The following is a 6002-nucleotide window of genomic DNA, read 5'->3' on the forward strand; positions in this document are numbered from 1 at the left end:
TATGTATTGAAGCAATTGGGAGGTTATGAACCTTGTGACCTCTGGCTAACTGACTCCGGAGCCATAAATCTAAACTTGTGGCGAATTTGTCAGTTTTAAAAAGGCATTTTCAGTCTCTAAGCAAGATGGGGGTTAATTTCAGGAAGGGATTGTTATCATTTTTGTTTTAAAGTTAAACTATAAACTAAATTCCTCCCATAGTTTGGCCTTTGCCCAGGAATAAACAAGAGCAGCTTGGAGGTTAGAAGCAAGATGGAGTCAGTTAGATGACATTTCTTTCACTGTCATAATTTTTCGATGTCAGATTTCTCTCAGTATCATAATTTTTGCAAAGGTAGTTTCAGGCTCTGGAGTCTTCCTTGCCCTGTAGCAATGATATGTTCCCAAAAAAATTCAGGGAATGTCTTTCTCCTCCTAGTTACTCTCTGTCCCCTTGGATATCCAACAGTGATGCTTGCCCAAGGTCTCAGTGAGATTTAGTGCGAATCAAGCCCGCATTCTGTGCCAATATACTTCTCCTTAGAGTTCCACCTAGAGTCCATGAGATGCACTAAGAGAAATATTTGAATCCAAAGAATTGAATTTATTCTAAGTTCTCTTGACATTTTTTCTGAAATATTGGTCCCTAACTAGACCAAGATGTTCAGCTTCACTCCTTTTTTTCCTTGGAACATATTTTCTTCCCAGGGATTTTAGTCTCTTCTGACAAGTGAGCTCCCCTCCCGTCAAAAATCCCCAGAGCTTTCTAAATGTTGGAAGAGAGGTAGTCTTTCTTTAAAAATAGAGCCTTGACATACTGTACATGCAAAATACCTTGATTCATTACTGTTGATAATAATACATCAAAGATGTTCCAAATTTCAAAGAGTAGAGAATTAGTGAAATTAATTATGGTATATCTACATCATATAATTTTTCACACTAATTTTTTTCTACGTAGAATAATTTAAAGATTACAAATCATACAAATTTAAGTATAAATGCAAATTACATAGTATGGATACTGTTTATGAGGCTTTGTGAGTGTGTATATGCACATTTGTGTGTTTGGTAAGATGTACACAAAATACACAAAGTACACAAAGTGTGCATGTGTACTTTGTGTACACAAAGATATTAACAGTAATTATTTCTGGGTATTGAGATTACCGGCAATATTTGCTCTCTATTAAAAAATAAGATATAATTAGTTATTTGATTTTTAATTTCTCTTTACTACTAACATCTCTTAAACATATAAAAAGTTGAACTGCAACTTGAAAAATATGATTTGTATATTTTCTTTAATAAACACACAACAATCAATGTTTTATTAAGTATAGTCCCTATATACCTAAATATTTATTAAATGGATGAAAAGAGTTAAAAGAAAAACTAATAACAAAAAAATTTTAAACTGCCAGTAATACTCACCCAAAGGCTTGGAAGAACATCTAATTTTACTGTTGCTCAATATAAAAAGATTTTTTTTTTGTTATTTAATTAAAAGACAACAGGCAATTCTGCTGAAAGCACTGAGATTTGAATGACAGCATCAATTTTACCTTTTCTCATTAAAAATAACAATTATTTATGGCACACAAGTATTTTTTGTGTTAAAATTAATGATCAGGTATTAGTGTCATTATAAAATATACAGAGAAAGAACAATAAATTGGAATCAAACAAATACCAGCCTTGCCCAACCAAGATAATTAATATTATTAATATTGATTTTTATGTTTTTTTATTCTTCCTAATTTTTTTGTTTTATTTTAACAAGATCTTAATCAAGTCAAATATAGAAAAAAAAGATTCTATAGCCAAAAAATACAATTGCAAACCTACACCCAGTTACATCTTTCTCATGTCTTGTGAATCCAAGAAGAGCATGAAAAAAACTTGTGGCTGTGCCTGGACTCATTTTTGCCCTTGTGCAACAGCAGAAGGTACCAAGTAAAAATAAGAAACAAAAAACAAAGTACAACTTTTAGAGCTCTGCCCACTGATGTGCATTCAGGTAAATATCTACATTGTAAAGTAATGTATTAGATGTTAGATCTAAACAGGTGACAAGTGTCCCATGATCTAGGGTAAGCTCTGCCAGAATTTCCTATTAAACTGTCAGTCACCAGACACTAGGTGCCAAATAGACAAAGCTGTACATTTCATTTCCTAATATGTTATTTCTCAAAACTATAACACACAATGTGTCCTCATATACAAGTGCCTAGAAATCATAATAAAAAATGCCCCACATTTGTCTATATATGGGCCAACATATCAGAGAAACACAATTCGGGGAAAAGAAAATCTTTCATTCACTACTGATTATAAATGTGAGTTAAAATCTAAATCAATAAAAACAAACAAAAAATACTGTTCTCAGTGTGTCCTGATGGCTATGAATCATAAATTAAAATTAATAAAATATACAATATGGATTCTTTTCAAAGTTTTGAATACTGGTTATTAAGAAAGATGTTTTAAAAGAGGAGCAAGCAATGCTGGAAGTTCAATGTGGGTCATAGTCAATACTTTAGTTGTATGGAAACATCATTCCACAGTTATTAAGTCGCTCAACAAAAGCATCTTATTGTCCAGCACTGTGCTATCTATGAGACATACAATGATGAGGAAAGTAGAGAAGGTCCCTGCCCTCTATTCTAGTGGGGAAGGCAGACTATTTTCAAATAAACAGATTAAAATCTGTTGCAATAAGTAAGTGTAAAACAGGAGGATTTTTTCTTTCTTTCTCCTCTGACCTTTTCTTACCTTTTACATTCCCATCTCTACTTCTACCTCTACCAAGTCAGGTTATACTTGTGAGAAGGCATACTTGATAAGACAGAAAAAGGATATAAAGACAAAGTTATGGCACACAGTGGCCAATTTTAAGAAAAAAAATTCTCTTTTGCAAACAGTTTTCTCTGAAAAAAATCTAACAGACCTCATACATCCTCCTAGGACAACAAAATCGAGGAGCTGCTGCTGTCTTATCTCCCTGAGGACAAGAGCACAGAGCAAGGAAGGGGTGTGTAAAAGACGCTGTTGTGATGGAATGATCGCAAAGGAAGGAAGACCTTAGAATGAGATTCAGGGATATCCAGTTAAAGTTGGGTAACACATTGAAAATAAGCAACCTTTTGACATTATCCTTTGGTTTCAATGTGAACATAGCAGAGAAACACAAATAACCAGGGAAACAATACTTTCCCTATTTTTTTTTCTGGTTTTGGATCAAATATTGCAGGCATAACTAAAAGCATCAAATGTCTCATCATAAAGTAAATACCAATGATTAAAATTAATGGGGTGTAGCCAGATAAGTCAGGAAAGGTTCCTACAGGAAGGGATGTTTTATCTGATACCTGAAGGAGGGCAAGTTCAGAAACAAAAAAAAAAAAATACTGGGAGGTAAAGGAGACAGGATGACAAGATGAAACTACAGAGTCAGTCAGTAACAAGACAACACAGTGCCTTGATGACTACAATAAGGACTTTATTCTTCACCCTGAGAACAAGAGAAGGCTTTGAAGATTATAATAGGAGATATGACAGGATCATGGAGACTCTATAACCATACGGTCATTCCACTCCAGGTGGACAGCATTATACAGCAAGCTCTGGCTGGAGGCACATAGGCAGAGTGAAAGGTTAGAATGTTGCCCAAGAGAGATGATGGCCTCATGCAGCAAACGTGTTAGCACTGGATATGAAGGAAAATAGACTCAAGGAGTATTTGGAAGTGAATTTGACCCAAACGGGTAATGAATTGGAGGTATGAGGAGTAAGAGAAAGGGAAGGCATGAAGATGATTCCTCACTCCTGCCTTGTGATCTGGATGAATGCTGGTGCCACTGAGTAAGATGAAGAAAATGAGGCAAGAATGCATTCAGCAGGGAGATTTTAATCACAAATTTGAATATAATGTATAGATGCCTTTGACATAGCATATCAAAATAGAAATGTTGAGTTTGCCACAGAATACTAAGCTCAAAAGTGTGTACAAGTCAAACAAGGAAGAAGTCAAACAGAAAATTTTGAGATCTGGGTCATGTCTACTGTCCAAGAAGCACCTGCAAAGCCTGGCATTCAGACACCAAGTAGGAAGCCAATGAGAGAACAATTGAAGTGTCTCAACCTTCATTCTGCTCCCTCTCCTCATCCCTGCTGCCTCCCTATAATCTTCCAGAAGATCCTGCTCAGTCTTTAAGAACTACTTAATAACTGCTTAAGAAAACTTAAGTTTCAGAGTATTGTCTGAAACTTCGAGGGCACTCTTGCACACTCTCTGTATATACATATTATGTATATGTAAAGATGTAAAGTAATGGCAAGAACCGCAATTGCTTTTACACTGTGTGTGTGTGTGTGTGTGTGTGCATTCAGTTAATCACATTTAATTCACTTAAATTTACTTAGAGGAAGGACACATTTGCTAAATCAAAAATTTGAACAAAATGTGTGCAAGAAGTTCGGTTAAGGACTGTGGGTGGATAAAATGATATAATAATAGCAAACATTTGGTGAGTTCCTTCTCTGTGACACTTACTGATCACAGTATTTTATATGTATAAATTCACTGAATCCTTAGAACAACTCCATGAGTTGAGTGAAATTGTTCTCTCCATTTTACAGATGAGAAGAATGAGGAACGGAGTGACTCTATGACTTACACAGCTATTGAATAGCAGATCTGGGATTTAAAATCAAGCAGACTGGCTCTGAAGCCCATACTTTTAATCACTATCCTATCATGTAAAATAAGACTTGACAAGTGTTATGATCTTGCTAAGAAAATGATAAAAACATAAAGGACATAATAACATTGAAAAGCCCCTCATTACTTAAATCAAGGAAGTTCAGGAGATTATTCATATGTACTTAAGTTTAAATTCTCAAGTGACTGCACATTATCTTAGTCAGGATAGGCTAGAATAAGCTGCAGTCACAATTGCCTCCAAAATATCGAGAGTAAATGTTTATTTATTAACATTACATTTTCAGCATGAGTCAGCAAAGGAGCTCTGATCATTGTTACCACTCAAGTACCCAGGAGGGCAAAGTCGACACCTTGACATGGGATTTAACAAACTTTCAGAAGAGTACTGAAACGTCTAATATTTTTCCCAGAACAGAAAAACAGCACTGCAAGTTCTGAACACATTTCACTGGCCACAGCCAGTATGGTTACATCTAACTTGAAGGGGATGGAGAAGTAGAATAAGTGAAATATTTGCCAATATCTCTATAAATGGCCCTGCTGGACTTCTTATTAACTCTTGTGATGGTGGCTCCTCATAGCTAGACCAGCTATAGCTGAAGGAGAAGATGGTGAGTCTTCTGCCAAAAGTATTTCTTCTTGTTTCCTTTTGCTGAACCCACTTCCAGCCACAACTCTTTAATAGAAGATCTCAGAGATCTTACCTTGTTGGGAGCTACCACGAGTTAGAGATATTCATTCCAAAGGAAAAGAGCATTCCAACTCAAGATGTAATACTGAATATCAATCTAAAGACTAGTAGAAAAGAGACATGGATAAAGGCAAAAATGGATGTATTAAAATGCAGAAAACAATTTTCAATGTATCTAAAAGTTATTTCTCATTGCCAGTGACAAGACATGTTTTACTGTAACCATAGTCCTTTGAGGGTACCGGAGTACCTCTGAAAGTAAAATAAACTCAGCCTGTATTAGAGAGAAATGTTGTATTCTACCATACCCCTTTTCAATCAGAGAGATATTTGAAGTAAAGAGCCCTCCTGAGTTTTTCTTATTACTTAAGACATCTGGAACACAGGACTAGAACTTGCTTGAACATCAGGGCCCATGGGTCCTTTTCTCATGTAGTACCAAGGAGTCAGCAAACAACCAATAAAGCAATGTAAATGCAATCAGAAGAAGGTTTGAATAATACTGAGCTAGTGCTGTTTACAATCAATAAATGATGAGTGAAGCAGCCAGGTGTGTTGGCTCATGCCTGTAATCCCAGCACTTTGGGAGGCTGAGGCAGGTGAATC

Source organism: Symphalangus syndactylus, chromosome 14 (genome assembly GCF_028878055.3).
Source record: "Symphalangus syndactylus isolate Jambi chromosome 14, NHGRI_mSymSyn1-v2.1_pri, whole genome shotgun sequence".
Taxonomy (NCBI): Eukaryota; Metazoa; Chordata; class Mammalia; order Primates; family Hylobatidae; genus Symphalangus; species Symphalangus syndactylus.